Source organism: Rhopalosiphum padi, chromosome 2, assembly GCF_020882245.1.
Source record: "Rhopalosiphum padi isolate XX-2018 chromosome 2, ASM2088224v1, whole genome shotgun sequence".
In the NCBI taxonomy this organism is placed as follows: Eukaryota; Metazoa; Arthropoda; class Insecta; order Hemiptera; family Aphididae; genus Rhopalosiphum; species Rhopalosiphum padi.
The window spans coordinates 70,521,417-70,539,196 of NC_083598.1; the positions used below are offsets into that span (position 1 = coordinate 70,521,417).

Here is a 17,780-nt window from a genome sequence, read left to right on the forward strand (position 1 = left end):
AAAAAAAAAGATTGACTTTTCTGAAAAGTAAAACACCACATAAACAGTGTTTATGAAATATCAATTTAAAGGTATACCTAATCTGAAAATTGTATTACTTGTACTATTAATGATTATATCTATTATCTAAGTGATATATACAGTAAAATAGTAGCAGTTCTTGTGAAAACTAAACAAATTGTCTCAAGAACCAACTAATTAAATAAACTATAGAGATTTTTCATCGTTAATATTTATACTATTAATAGTTCATAATGATAACAATTCATACTACAATACATTATATCTTTATGTCTGTGTCCAAATTGTACAAGTTTCTGGAAAAATGTACCGCATTTACTTTGGGTGTGTTATGTAAATAGTTATTATTCTGTTTATATATAGCATCAACCATATAAGCTTCTAAGTCCTAACACGCCAACGCATTAATAACAAGTTGTTTATTGAATCTGCGTAAAATATGTAGTAATCAAAAACTTAGGTACCTAGGTAGTAAAAGTTTCGAACTTTTTAATCACAAAAGTGTGGGGGGTTATATATCTAATTCATATCTTTATGAATATACTTTGGTGAATATAGCAAGGTATCTTAATGTTATCTAAGGTAATCCTAGGTATTTAAAGGTAATTAATAACTGGTAGTAACTTTTGAAAACAAAATTATAACCACAAAAATATAATATAAACATGTAATATTACAGGAGATTTATGATAATTTCTTATATTTAAAACTTAATATAATATGCTTCAATGAACTTTGGCTAAATCAAAATTCGAATAAAAGTCTCTAGTTAACACAGGCAGAATGATTTAATACTTGAAAATTTTCTTTTTAATAGAAAAAATAAAAATAATTATCATAAATATAGAAACATAATACCTACTTTGTAATTAATTAAACTATTTTTCTCAAGATTTATTATTTTTGTGTTTCTTGTATATACTCGTAATTTTTGTTATTTTTATTTATTGTTTAAGCTTTTATACAAAATATATTTTAGAGCACAACATTATTACAATATTATAAAAATATACCATACAAAAATACAACTATTATACAAGTTTTGAGACAGTAAATAAACAAAATAGCCAAAGATAGATTGTAATAAATCTGATATTCAGCACTATAAATATATTAAAAGAAAAGTTTTAGTCATTGGCAACGGTATTATTATGAATGATTTATTTTTATAATATTTTTTTCTTACACCTAGTTCATATAATATCGTATTTTGTATTTTAGGAACGATTTAAACAAAGAGTTTTCGCTAAATATGTATTGTTAAAATTTTATTGAACTTATTTATAGAAAGGGGTTCATACTTTTTAGAATAAAACGTACAAACAAAGATCGGATGATATAAAATGTCGTGACAGTTGAATAATTGTTTATAATTAAATTATAATAATAAAAGTAAACTGTATAATAATATTTGCAACTTGTAGAATATAATACGCGTAGAAGGACGCAAACTGTAGAATTTAACAACATCAATAATACGTAAAAATATCAAATTTAAATATTTTGATTACATGACAACATGATCAATATTGACAAATAAAAAATAATATAATACTTATAGTAATAATAATAATAATAATAATAATAAATGAGCATGTCTCCGCCTATTTTATTTCGTGCAATTTATTATTTAGTTTTATATTTGTATAGAATCCGTCCGCATCATATAATATGTATACATTGCATGACTCGCACACCAAAAAACGTATAAAAAATGATATCGTTTACCGTCCTCCGTATATTTGGGCATATCACACCGTCGATTTAACATATTATACACCCAATACACTAATAAAGAACGATTTTTTTATTACGAATTGTTCATTTCCTCGTGGTAAATGTATTTATATTGTAACTTATTGTTTGTGCGTTTCTCTGCTCATTTGACATGTAAATGTTGATAAGTTTATAACTAATTAACTGCTGTTTCAATATTAAATTTAAAACGTATGTCGACCAAAAAAAAAAAAAAAAAATTATAATAATAATAAATAAATATGATGGTGAAAACAGTTTTGTTATAATTTGAAATGTTGTAAAAAAAAAAATATTTTTCTGAAATGCGAAGTATAATATACCAATACCATTTATTACAATAAAACGACCACTCTGTGATGAATTAATTATCCTGTTAATTTCTTCTTAGGTAGGTGGCCACAATACCATACACAAATACATATAATGTCATATTTAGGATTATCTATAAGAATTTTACAATAACGTATTAAAGAATTCAGACAACTGTAATAAATCTCACGATTTGATAAAATCTCACACAACACGATAAATTACACATTAAAAACCTTTTACGGTGAAATCAAAATTAAATACATATTATATAACTACGCATATGACGTATATATTACTATTTCTACATAAGATACATATATCATGTACATCGAACGTAATATCATATAGTTTTAATATGTTTCAAATGGATAACTTTTTCGACGGTTTCCGCGAAGATAATTATGTGTATTATACGGCGACGATTTACGATGTGGTCCAAAAGGAAACGGGCCACACGCCGAGTCCAATGCAAATGATTTACATATTTTGTTCTAAACGATAGTTAAACGTGCTTCCGAAATGCCGCGCGGGAGATAAGGAAAATAAAAAAATCGTTGCCCGCGCAAGTTCGACCGCCTTTGGGTGTTGTATTATATTATATACGGTCGGGGGCCATTGGCTGTAAACCGCGGTTTTCCGGTGTAACTTCACGTCGAGTGAAACAAAACTGCCGACGATGTGCGGGCCGTAGTCTACACAGTACACACACTACACTGGCAAATCCCTCCAGACGAGCCTCGAGCAGCTGAATAGACGCGCTCCGCATAGCTTCGTCGGAACATATAAATCGAGAAAGTTGTGCACGCCGTAGTTGGCGCACGAGGGTTTGAAACTAAATGTCGCATCAATAATAATTTTGATCAAAATAATAGTATATCCGTCTCTATTACAAAACTCGCGAGACCTACGCGCGAGTTCACGAATCCGCGAACACACACGTCTCGACCTGTGCCCGCGGGCGTGATACGCCTGCACCGTAGTCGCGCGTCCGCGGGCCCGCGATCATTTCGTATAATAATATAATATAATACGCGTGTTTTAATTAAATTAATTTCGAATTGCCGGGCGCGAAATGAAATACGTGAAACAATACGGACGTTTTTACTTCGCCGTTGCCGTCGGTTCGCCTGCGTCGGGGGACGACTGTAGTATTGTAGTAGTATGGCACCCGTTGGACATAATAATATATTGGCGGCGTAGAATATTAAACAAGCCCGCGATGGCTGGCAAAACGAGAATGATTTCGTTTTGGCCAACATTGTTTTACAGTAGGTAGGCGTATTATTGCTATAATAGGTGTTGTTCGTACGATATTATTTTATTTCGCCGGTGGAACGCCGAGAACAATATAATCGTTTAATTGATGACACGGCCACACGGGGCACGCGGTGTGTAGGTAGGTATAAGTTCAAACAGCTGATGGTGTGAATTTACAATGTATTATTAAATAGACCTGCGCGTATAATAAACATTCGACGAACTGCTTTACAATAGTAAATCACAATGATGTTTAATATTCATTTCGGTTGAATGTAATAATTGTTTTTGGAATCTGTTTTCAGTTAACACTTTTTGGGGCACTACAAATCATATTTATCAACCATCTGTTTTGACAATTGAACTCATGCATTGAATTTCAGTAAGCCACTTGTCAAATTCTAATTTCAAAGCACTAATAATTGCATGTTTAAAATTTCAATCGTCCAATCATGCTCAAAATTCTTTATTTTTCTTTACCTCGCTACCTAGGAAAACAATTTTATACCAAAGAATTGGTAAAACTATTTGACATTTGTATTACGTGATGTCTAGACCTATAATTATTTATTATTATTGCTAATATGATGATAAAAAGAAAATAATTTAAATTTAAGAATTTGTAACATGCTAAGACTGAGTATTTGAGCTTTGTCTAAACTTTAATAATATCACTGTAAACTAGTTAATATGGATTCTTGATTATCGGTTTACTCAAGACCTAAAATAAATTATTATTTCTATAGAAGATCAATGTATTACATATTCGTAATTATGTTAAACAAATTGTGCTGTGGTTTTTCAGAAAAAAATAATAATTTGAAATCAGTTAATTAATATGCATGTGTAACTATTAAGCTACTTATTTTTCATTAAAGGTTATTATTAATGAAGTATTGAAAATGTTGTACAAAATATATTTATTTTTTTATAAAAATACTGTAGAGAATTGAAATAGATAGGTATCAGAAAATCTATAGCCAATGAGCAATGATGTGGCAATTCAACGATTTGTTGGTTGCCAAAAGACCAAGTTAACGAATAAACGTATTAGATTAATTTTAGATCATTATAGTACACCTCGTTATCGCCGATACGCGATGATGACGACCGAGTTTATATAATCCGTTACTATATAATATAAAATAATATTATGATAATATGCGATAAATTCAATAGCAACGAATTTGTACGCTATTGAATTAATGTTGCGATGAATTGTCTGAAATGAATTGACTGACGGTGAATTGACGTGACCCCGTCATTATTGGATACGATAACATTGACCGTTTCTTATTAAATATTTTAAAACACTCGTATCGATCATAAAATCCATAAGTTATTTTAATTTTCAATGCATTATACTAGGTTTAAATAAAAATAGTAATAAAATATAGTAAATAGAAGTCAATATTTTATAATAATATTTGATCAATAATTGCACGTAAAATAATAACCATAACAATAACCATTCAAATTTCAAATTTTTATAAGATACCAATCTTATATTTTAAAACATTAAACTAAAAATAGTTGTAATTATTATTATTATTTGATTATAATTGTTCTGTATCGTAATGTAAATTTAAAGTTTTAAAAATAAAATCATGTTTATACCGACTTATAGCCATACTGTAATATAACATATATTATATGGAATTTACTGAGTTTAGATTAGAACATGTCTATGTGGTTATCCACCAAATTCATTTTACAGAACATGCAAAATGTGTATCGCCGATGAGTACCATAATAATTTATAATGGGTATATTTTTTTTCAAAATCCAATATAAAAATTCACATCGTGATTTATCTCATTGAATTAAATTATAATAATTACCGATATATTTGTTTTTTATTAGTCTTACATTCTTAATTTTCAAAATATTATGATTTGTTTGCTTTCACATAAGCTAAAAGTCGTGATTATTTTATTTTAAATAAAAAGTTAATAAAACAATAATATTTAATATTTCATTATTTGTAATTTGTAATTATTAATTTATTAGGTTCTTTTATTTCGTTATTGCTTAATCAAACTTCAAAGTATTGATATATAATAATATTTTTTTATATTTTTGCAAACACATTGTTAAAAAAAAGTTATAAATTTAAACTGTTTATATAATTTATTTTTTTCTATTTTCAATAAATTATTACTTTAGTACCTGTAAATTGGATTTAATTTTTATAGTATATTTACCAATAATTTAAAACTTAGAATTTTTTATTTCTTAAATTGTGTATCTCAATAAAATTACTTAGAACTGCGTGTTTGAATATTTTATAAACAGTAGCTAATAAAATTTGTTAAATTGATATAGTACGAGTAAATGTGTTTGTAATCTTGTATCTATAAATGTATTTACTTTATTTTATATTTATTATGTACACATATATAATATGTTTTTAGATTCTGAGTAGAGCGATACATCTATTGATTTTACAATGATGCATAGTTAAAAAAAATGTTGTTGTTGTTACTTTTCGAAGCAGTAAGATTTCTTTAGTTTTAAACTTTAAAGGTAGTCTTTGGCAGCAAACTGTATATATTTGTTACGTTAAATAGTCAAAAAAAAAAAAAAATAAGAGATAAAATTAATTTTGTTATTTTTCTACAACTGAAAAATGTATTACTATAGAAATTTACACCGAATATTAATATAAATATTTACTAGAAATGAAATGATTTTCAAAATATGTATTAAGGTTTTTTCTTTGCTAATTAAAAGTAATTCATTTTTCTACTTTTTTTAGATTTTTGCATTTATGTATAATACAATAATTATTGTTTTAAAAAAAAAAAAAACTTTAAAATTAAATACAAAGTAATTAATAAACTGTGTCTATAAACTACTTAAAAAAATATCAAAAATATATATCCATAATAATTATTATAAGCATATAAAGTTAATTTATTTTTATAGTTTAAAGATCAGAACATTAAACCTAAAGTTTGAAAATTAATTGCAAGGTTCTATATTACTTTTTTCTTACATTAATAATTATAAAAATATTTTGTGCAATTCCGTAACATGTTTTATAATAATTATTAGTGTCTATTACCTAGTGTCATGATATAATGTATAGAAAAAAATAAAAATGACACTGCACGAGTGTAACGTCTTAACGATATACTATTTTTTGTGTCAGTATTTACTACTTATTTTAGAAAATTACTGAAATGATATGTCGTAACTAAAATAAAAACGGATTTAACCATTCTATTAAATAAAACTAAGCATAAATAAAAAATTGAATTTATGTATAATTTTGATTTAAATACTTACATATAATAATATATAGGTAAATATAACTATATTACCTATATGTAAACAAGTGGCAAAAGATTATCTCCTAATAATTCTATCCTTTAACTAATTTAATAGTCTATGATATATCAGATAAATAAATTATTCTTTTATCATTATTTTATTATTGTATAATATATTCATCTAACTGTTAATTAACCTAATTTGTTTGAACAGTGTATTGTAAATATCTAATTATTCTAATTTATTTATGAATTACGGGTGATAAATAATAAAATAGACTTTTTATAATATATAGATACCAATAGGAAATTATTATTTATCTATGAAAACTTTATATTTTTCTTATTATCCACAGCATAAAGAAAAACTGAGAAATTGATTAAATATTTTATTTAAGTACATAAATTGTAAATAAAATATGCAAGTTATTTATTTTATTTTTCAATAAAATATATTGCACCGCGATATTAAAAAAAAAGATAAATAAAAGTATAAGACTAATATATATTACCTACTATAATTATTTTTTTTTATTGTAGACTGTAGGAATAGTCAATAAAGTGGGTAAAAGGTATTGAATGTAAAAAAACAGGACATACACATGTATATAATATTTTCGTATTAATTTTGCAGGTAACCAATGATTATCAAGATTCTAAATTGCATAAATAATAAAAAAATTAAATTTGATATTTGCGTAAATTATGAATTAATTGGATATTTTCAGACTAAAAATGTTATTTACACATTACACACCATTGATAGATTGTACTGATACGGCTATACGTCTATACGGCTATATGTAATATCTTCTAAAAAAAGCGATTCGGTAAAGTTCTAAAACATAATCGTAGGTATAAATTTAAGTTAACCCGTATGGATCAAATAGACTATAGATACCTGCTATTATATTAATATATTCATAATGTTAGCTGTGAACCAAATTCTAACAGGATATGTTTGAACGTCCGATTATACATACATAAATGAACTACAGAATACAGCAATATAAAAATTGGTAGGTATAACAGAAAAATACATGAACTATTCGCCTTATTGTTTGTAAAATATATAGGTAGTACCTAGTTAATATTATAGATGTTTATAACAGTTTTTTTTAAATCATTTATTTTATGATTTAAAACAAAATTTAATGATTTCAAAATTAATAGCTGTGGTACTATATTGATTATAAATAATACATGTATATGTCATATATTATATATATGTGGTACTGTGGTAACTGGTAGGTTTTAATTAAAAATAAAAGCGATCATTAATAATTTTAAGCTATCTAAAACTAAAAAATAAATTAAATACAGAGTATATATGCTGACATTAGTATATTACATAGAATTTGATACTTTTTAATGCAAATAATTACTAATTAGTAAAAACTAATACTTAATTTAAAATAATATATTAACATATTATATTATTGTTAATTCAAATACACAAATTTCAGCACTTCGTCTATGTAATCCTCGGTAGTATAGTGGTAAGTATCCCCGCCTGTCACGCGGGAGACCGGGGTTCGATTCCCCGCCGGGGAGGAAAACTTTTTGCATTTTTTTTCTTTAATTTTAAAATGAACTTTTTATTTATCATATAGTATGCTACAATTATAATATGATTGGAAATTATTTGATATTTATTCTTGAAAATTTAACACAATGAAACTATGTGTATTATTTACAGCGGCACCAATAACTTGATAATATTTTAAATGAAATATGTTACCTGTGTCCTATAATGTTATTGTGAACTTTTTTTATATGATTTTGTATAAATAATATATTTTATTATCATTGTTATTCAGTTACTGATCCTACTGTTATTATTCAAAATACAAAATTATATTTAGCATTTCCAATGTCAGTTAATTTAAATTATTGTTAATAAATTTATAATATTATGCTAAAATACTCAGCGATAAAAATAAGTCATTTAGTCGAATCTTGGAAATTTTTTATTAAATGTATTATTCGTAAATGAAACTATATTATTGGATTTTTGTAGTTTGGTATCATACTTCGTCCCTATTGGATTTCAATGACAATTTCTTCGAAGTCTCTTACAAGTGCTAAATCTTATTTTTTTATTTCTGATCATAGTTTTATCATTGCAGATATTAAAGCAAGTATATTATATTATACTATTATAATACTTTTTATTCACGAGGAATTATTTATATTTATTAAAATAAAATCATCTAAATAAGTATACAATAAAACCTAAAGAGTAAACACCAAAGAAGACTACATATTGACTGATATTATGTTTCCAACTAAATAAATTGAAGTTTACTCCGACCATTTGTGTTGTGTGCATTTTTTTTCTATTTTACACGTGTATGGGGTGTGCAGTAGGATAATTTAACTTGAGTTATAAATAAAAAAAAACTTTTGATAAAGATTAAGACTTGCAAGAAATTAAATAATATATTTTATATGAATTTGAATGATACAAGTGATGTAATTTGGCATGTGACTTTCGGAAATAATTTAGATCGATTTCAAAATAAAGTCTATGAATATATTTAATATGAATAGACGTTAAGTATTGTTAATTTTTTAAACTTATATAACTATTTATGGCAAGCCAGTAAAATAATTTTCATCCGAAATTACATGAAATATTAAAATAAAATATTACTAAAACCATTGGAAATTTTAATAATTTCAATTATTATTTTGAAATATACTACGATAAAATGTTTAGAGTAAAAAAATAATTAAATAAATATTTTATTCAAATACAACAGGTAATTAACTATTTCCATTATAATAATAAAGACGTCCAAATAACTAACCGGCAAAATGTTTATCACTTATAAACATACTCGTACAATAATACGCCATTAATCGTTTCTTATTTAGAAAACTTCTTTAAGAACTTTGAAAGTATATGCATATACTATTATACTATTAATTTACTATATTCTCGTCTGAATAAACGATTAAAATCATACTAATTCCAAGAATAACATAAAAAATGCCTTCAGAGCTCATTACAAACCACAAACCACGAGTGTCAATAACGCAAAAACCTTCATATTGGATTTGAAATGAAACAATAATCAATGTCGAATTTCGAGTAAATTGGTTCAACGGTTCACCAGATCATGCATTACAACTGAAAGCAACATTCATTTTTACCAATGTATAGATTATATTTGACACGTCAACAAATCGACACTTCGATTGAAATTTTCTATTTTTAGAGAAACTCTGTGAGCCACACCTTTCGTTTTGCGTCACGTGTCAAGATTTTTTTTTTCTTGGCTGTGAGACGTGGTATAAATTACGAACGGTTTTCTGTGGACTGTTATGAATTCGTATATAATTTGATTTTTATCGAACTTTTGCATACTCTTGTATAAAATACAGTATACAGTATACACGTATGTATTGTACCATAACGTTTAATAATAATGTTATACTGTTACAGCAACAACTGTTATTAAATTCATGGATACAATTTACGTTTTAAGTATAAAATGTTTCTAAATATACTTTTTTGTTCTAACATGTATTTTGTTAAAAATATCCAAGAATTAGGTGCAAATATTTTAGGCTACATACTCGTACATAGCGTCATAGTATTACCTGCATACAACCAATAGTAAGTTGCATCATTGATAACATAATATGTCAAAGAAAGTTATTTTATATCTAATTTTTAAATTACAGCTTGGGGTGCCATTTAATGCGATTAATATTCAAAATATCTTTATTTAATAGAATCTGTTTATTAGAATAATTGCACTCGTGTACAAAATTGAATCTTTATTAAGTGTAACTTATTATGCACAAAGTTTCAGTGTAATATCGTATAGAAAATCAAAGCATAACAGTGTAACATATTAAGTTAAAATGTAGGTATACATACGTATATATTAAAACATATGAATAATTGTTTTTTAATAACAATATTTAATACATTTTCAAGGGAAACAAAAATTAAAACATGTATCATTAAAAAGTTATATTTATAGTGCATCTTCTCTAAGTGTAAAGTGTATATGGTATAGTTTATATCATAATTAAATATTTTTGTTTATTCACTAAAAGCAGTTTCAAACTTTTTTACTCAATATTGGACGAGTAATTTGTATTTTATCATGACTGCAGCGCTACTACACCGTAACAAGCGTCAGAATGCAACAGGCACGCGGAAATCGGCTCATATTTTAAAGAGTTGGTGGATAGTGATATAAATATTAGAAAAAACAAACCTAGATTATCACACATTATAATACAATCAATAATCAATACACATAATATATAAATAATGTTGATGATAATCGATATGTCTTACTGTACTTAAAAAGAGCAACTAATTGAAAAAGATTATGTAAATACACAACGGCATCTTCAATGGCTTAATTAAATGTTATTAATTAATTGGTCTATCTAAATTCGACTAATGATGTTTATCTTTTGAATGATCCAGTTTCTGTTGTGTATAAAATATGGTTTATTTTAATTAATAGTATTTCTATATCACGTATTTAATAATTAATTTATAATTAGATATAGGAGTAACGTTAGGATAATGCATCTTTATTTTTTTATATAATTAATTGGATTTATTAAATGTGTACTATATATATATATATATATATATATACGATACTGTATGTCTACTAAATGTGCATATATTGTAAATAATTATAAGCATATGTATTTAACGTCTTTACGAAAAAAAAATTTAATTTTTTAATCATAATAATAATACTTACCGAATTTTGTCAATAAATCATTATTACTTTTTTCTAAAATAATAGTTCAAAATGTTATAAATTATTATTATTATTGATAGTGAAGTGTATTTTGTTATGTACTTACAATCAAATAAAATGAAATTGAATTGCCATTAATTATTCATTTTTAAAATTTCAACATAATTATAGGATAATTCGAAACTTTATGAATACTTAATTGAAATGAATAAATAAACATTTAATTATTTTCCCTGCAAGATAATATTATATACTTTTTTTTAAATAAAATAATAATAAATGAGATAATACGGTTCAATACAGTAATAGTATAAGAAATCGTCACATTTATCATCTTAATCGGTAAATCTCGAGAGGACATTCTTTATAAATATCAGCAAAAAAAAAATAAAAAACACGAGTTTGAATGAATTAAATTTTTTACATTTAAAATGTACACGTAAATTACATTAGTTTACTGTACTCATAAAAAATTATTCAATTGGAATTCATAGTTTACCAATATAATAATATGAAAATACTAGTCTCTTAAAGATCTTAGACTATATTATTTTAATCACCATTATAAAATTGATAGTTATTATTTATATATATATTATATTATACATAATAACATAGTCGGTTTAATTATATTTATTTTGAAAATAAGGGTATATATAATGATGGTCTATGAATGGATGTGTTTAAAACTATTAATGTGGGGTTAAAATTGTTTTGGTTTTCATTTAAATATTGTTTTCATTTTTTGTCCAAAACTCGATCAATTATTTAAAACAGTTATAGTAGATACTAGATAGCAATACAGTATAGTAGGTATTGCATATTAGGTCTAAATCTCAGTAGTATTAATTATTATTTTATACAGTATAGTGAAAAATAATATACGCCTTATGATTGTGTGTATTTTCGGTTTTCAATGTGGTCGAAGTAATTAGTATATACTTATAATCACACGTCATGATATTATGTTTGTAGTTTGAGTATTTGACGTACAACAATGTCACACAATATTGTATACACTTAAATTAAAAATGAAATGTGAATGCAAAAAATACACAGAGGCCATTAAAAATTCACTTCAGTTTAAACTTTTTTTTTTTTTATATAATATTACAAAATTCGAATCTTTCTGAATTCGTTTATTATACATACAATAATATTAATATTGATTTATTTTTGTATTGTATGTGCAAACACAAATATTATGTGAATATTTACTATTATTATCTAATATAATATTAAAATATAACACAATATTGACTTTTATCGCACAATACTCGAAACAAATGTATTTAAAAATGTATATTTCTGTGTGTGTATTTTTTTAATCATATTTTACTTCTCATTTTTTGAGTGCATATGAACCATAATTTATATAATGCGTGTTTAAATATAAATACGAAATTGTTAAATTAAATTATACAAAAATATTGTGAAATGCTAAATAACTTCAATAATAATAAAAAAAAAATGTATTTCAAAAAATAATCTATTCGAGTGTGAATATCACGTTCCACAAAGTACTAAGTTCCTTTTCAGTAAATTAAAGCTCTATTAAGAGTTTAAAACTAAACGATTTTTCCCATTTAATGACATTATTTGAAAAATTCAAGCAAGTGCAGTTATTCGTTTATGAGTTATAATGAAATAACAAAATTCATCTTGTAAAAAATTGGTGCTGCGAAATATTACCGGTTTTTAATTATACATTTTTCCCTGGCTATGTGAGACAAATACAAAGCCAATTTTGCATTGAACTCCACCTCTTTCTCTCTTCACTAAGTATCAATCAGATCCAATTTGATTACCAGAAATCATCATGGAATTTTAATATTAAAGTATCTGTTTACTGCTCTAAAAGGTGATAGACGATAATAGACACGAAACAATTATTGACACGTCAGATCATTATTTAACTAATACGTATTCATCGTTTTTGATGTTCCATAACATATAGGTAAATTATGGATTTTTCGTAATTTACTTCGAAGTCATTTGATACAAGCTACTAAAATTCTATTTACTAGATAAATAATTTCTACGACATTTTAAAAGACAATTGATCATCTGTACTGTATCCTATAATATTATTATTTTAGAAAATAATAGCTTATTAAAATATAATTATGAAAACTATTGTAAAAGACATTTTAACTTAGTTTTAAACATCGTACTACAGTATAATTTGCTTATTTTATTTAGTTACGAATGGCAATTTTAAAGCATATTTTTTATTAATTTAATTTTAAACGGGGGATATTTTTTTTTACAAAAATGGTATTATACGTAAATTGTGTAAGTTTTGTCGTAAAAATTACTAATATAATAACCGTTTAAACTTTTTAAGTCAAGTAAAGTAGAATGCTAAACAAATCCACCAAGAGGCGAAGAAAATTATTTAGCTTTGTTCGTAGTTCGTATATAAACTACAAATAGTTTAAAACTGCAACTATTCTTAAATTATTTAATGTAATTATTGTATTGTATTTTTAATCTAATTTTTATAAAATATATTAAATACAAAGTGACATTTTTAATTTTAGAGCCCACACACAACGCCACTAAATTATAAAATGTATAACCTATGTGAACGTATCTATTTTATTTTTACTATACGATTTTTATAGAATTACTCTTATCATATTATTTTTATTAAATCTTAAAAAAGGAATATTTTTATTAGCGTTTTAGTGTACATTGATTAAATATTAAGCAAATATTTATTGTTTATAAGTACTTACAACTATTTTACTTATATATTTATATATTTTATTTACTGATACTAGTAATTTTTTTTTTTTGAAAAAACATAGATACTATTTGACATAATATTGTTTGTTATCTTGCGTGAAAAGAATACACTGTATACATTCAATTATTTTTCAGTGTATTTAAATATTGTAATAAATGCAATACAGATAGAAAATAAACAAAGAAGCACAAAACATTTATAATATAATATTATACATTCATATAGTATTGATGTGTAATATTGAAAATTTTTTATTCAATATATTTCGATACTAAGGTAAAACTTTAATGGATTTCAATTTTCTAAGAATCACAGCGTAGCAAAATTTAAATTTTTGGAAATCGAAAACAATATCTTGAACTTTATAATATAATGGTGTAAAAACTCTTTTTCATTTTATTTAAAATTGATTTAATTTTTATTTTGTGTTCCAGTTTTTCAATTGCTTATTATTAATAAGTTTTTTCATTTGAACCAAGGACAACTACCTAGTTAGTACATAGTAGCTATGTGTACACTTTTTGTAAGCAGTACGGTGATTTCAAGGGATGACGATATAAATTAATTTCGTTTCGTCTGCGACGTGTTGAGCACAACAATATGTTGTGAAAGAGACGGAAAAAATCGTTTACAGTAATCGGTGACTGCAGGATACCGGCTCATCCATCATCGTCGTGGTTGTCGTCATCATAGAGTAAACATAACGACGATAACGATAAACCAGCGCGACAATCTTCGCATTCATATACGAAACGATACAACACGTAATCATTATAAATTATATATATATATATATATATATATTGTATTAAAACAGGAAGCTACTCTTCTTAGGCGTTTTGGAATGGTTGGTGATATGATATAAGATGTAGAAAGGGTGACGAGGTTGAAAAAAATGACATGTTCCGTATTATCAAAGTTACCAGCAAAACCTATGTAAATATTACCTATCAATATTTGTTATTCTCGATGAGATGGTATAGATACGTTTACTTTGATCAATTACAGTGTATAGAGTATTATATTATATACTTATTGTACCTGTATAATCAATGTGTGATGTGTGCCTTCCTTTCAAATAATGCGTGTAAAATATGCATAATAAATTACAAACAATGCATTGTGAATAGAAATAATTAAAAATTGAGTTTTCTTTTTAACATTATACTCATACATACTATTTTATTTTTTTATAAATTATTAAAATCGTATAATACTAAAAACATAATATAATAATAGATCTAATTGTTTATAAATTTTTCCGAGTTATTAACATTCGTTTTTTCAAGTCAGTTTGTAAATCATCATTTGTAAAATCAAAGATCAGAATAAATACTACAAGTTACCAGAATTCTGCGTTATAAGTAGAACTTGGAACACCTACCCAAACCTGACGTCCTCGTTCACTGTGTAACTTTGTATTCTATTTGATAGCGTTCAAAAAAAATCTTGTAAACTTTAACGCACGCGCACGCGCGTATGTGTAGTGTGTACATGTTAAATCATATATATATATATATATATATAATACATTTACGTGTGCTCAAACAAGGCCTAAACTAACCGAGTAATCCAAGCTCATGTGTAAACAAAACGAAAAGTCGATCCGGTCGTGCGACTCGTAGTTAGTTTACTGTATAATATATGTATTATACAGGACGATATACGAATATATAACGTCGTTAGATGTGCGAGTTTAAAATTTCGGACAACAAAAAAAAAAACCAGGGTAAGTCATTCAGCCGTATAGTAAGTTTCGAGTGCATCTCGTCATACGTAATAGTTTTGTTAAATTTGAACGATAAATCATTGCATTCGTAAAACGTTTCTGAGTAGAGCTGATATGTTTTTACTTTTTTACTTTTCTAAGGGAATTGTTTAACTTAATGTACAACTTCATATTATATAATCATATCTTATTACATAAAGTTGTGTGGTATAAATACATACAATTAGTCTTAATATTTTTATAATTCCAGTATTTATAGAAGATTATTATAATGATAGTATGTAATAGATAACTGTTTCAAGTCACCATGATAATTAATGTATTTTAAATTACAACACAATAGCTTAAATTGTTATTTTTTGTTTAAATATCCAGTTTAATAAAATTATAACTGTAAACTGCAGGTATAGACAAAAAATTATGTTACTTAATTTTTGATATTTTTAAAATGCAGTAAGAATAATTAATGCAAAATGTTATATTGAACTTTGAGCTATACTTAATTTAGGAACAAAGATTATTTTATCTTATGTATAATTAACTACATAAAACTAAAAACATTCATAAATAGCAAACATCTTTAACTAGAACAAAAAGATCAAAATATAAAAAAAAAATATATTTTTTATAATTTTCTAGTGAAAATTGCTAGAGGCTGTTAAGGATATTAAATTTAAATTACAACAATAACAAAATTAAAATGTAATTTTGTCAAAAACTGATTTTGTAGAAATATTCTCAGTTTTTCTATAATTATTTTTATTGTTTTTTCTTGGTTACAGATTATCTCAAAGTACATAGTTAATAGTACCTTAAGTACTAATTAAATACAAAATACAATTTGCTTCTATGAATCACTATTAAAGTTTAAGGTTGAAACATTTTTACGGATATAAAAGGAGATAACAGGAAAACAACATATTATTATTGTAATATCAATAAATATATCGCTTCGCTCAGAATCTAAATGTTTGTTTGATATACAATTGTTTTTAATTTTATCGACATTTTACACATATTTTTTTCATTCTATATAATTTAACTTAACCTCACGCACGACATCATAATATGCATCCGGTACGCTAATATTCAACAATGTATACAATATTTGACATTTATTGATTCGTAAAACACCAACTAACATATTTGATGACTTACGTATTAAAATAAAGTCGTAAATTCAAAATGCATCATTCACGAGGGCAATACATATTGTGGGCTGCGCAGTACAATATGTTGCGAATTTGTATTTGTATTATTTCTGGCAGCTGGAAGTGAGTTTATATTTTTGTTATAATATATTTTTATATAGTTATGCATGGTATTCTAAAGACTGTACTTGTAGTATGTTTTATTTTATTTGAATTAATTTGTATTATATTAATACGTGCGTTTTATCATATATTATGTATAAAAAAAAAAATGAATAAGAGAGTATGAGAAAGATGAAATTTTAATCTAAATGATATACATATCGTAATTTATTACAAATAACCATACCATTCGTCATAAAAAAATATATTTTTTTTAATAATAATAAACATGGGGGAGGGGTAAATTTGAGATTATACCATGCCTAAATTAAACTATTATATTTTACATATATGTTATGATGAAAAAGACAACATTTCTTTTTAGGATTAGAATAACACTAGATAATGGAAAAGTGCGTGTCGGAAATCAAAAATATCCGTGGTTTGACGACAAGGGTTGCAAAACGGATGAGTTATTAAGTACTAAATAAAAGGTGTCAGCAGGTAAACGGATGTAATCCAATCTAAAAAGCCTGAGAAAACATATAATAAAGTACCGAGGAGAGAGATTGGAGTTAAGAAACCAAGGAACCTGGGAAACAACGGGAGCAATTAGTTTATACTAACCAGGCGAAACAAACGAGTGTGCCATACACGCGCGTTAAGACTTAAGGATTT

General features: G+C 25.2%; 1 protein-coding gene and 1 non-coding gene across 7 annotated transcripts in view; one reads left to right on the plus strand and one right to left on the minus strand.

The window, feature by feature from the left end:
• Positions 1-17,780, minus strand: part of LOC132922309 (leucine-rich repeat-containing protein 24-like) — a 153,868-nt gene that overhangs the window by 117,778 nt on the left and 18,310 nt on the right. The window lies entirely within an intron of this gene.
• Trnad-guc (transfer RNA aspartic acid (anticodon GUC)) lies at positions 8,106-8,177 on the plus strand. Its single transcript has one exon. It is a non-coding gene; the product is annotated as a tRNA-Asp (tRNA).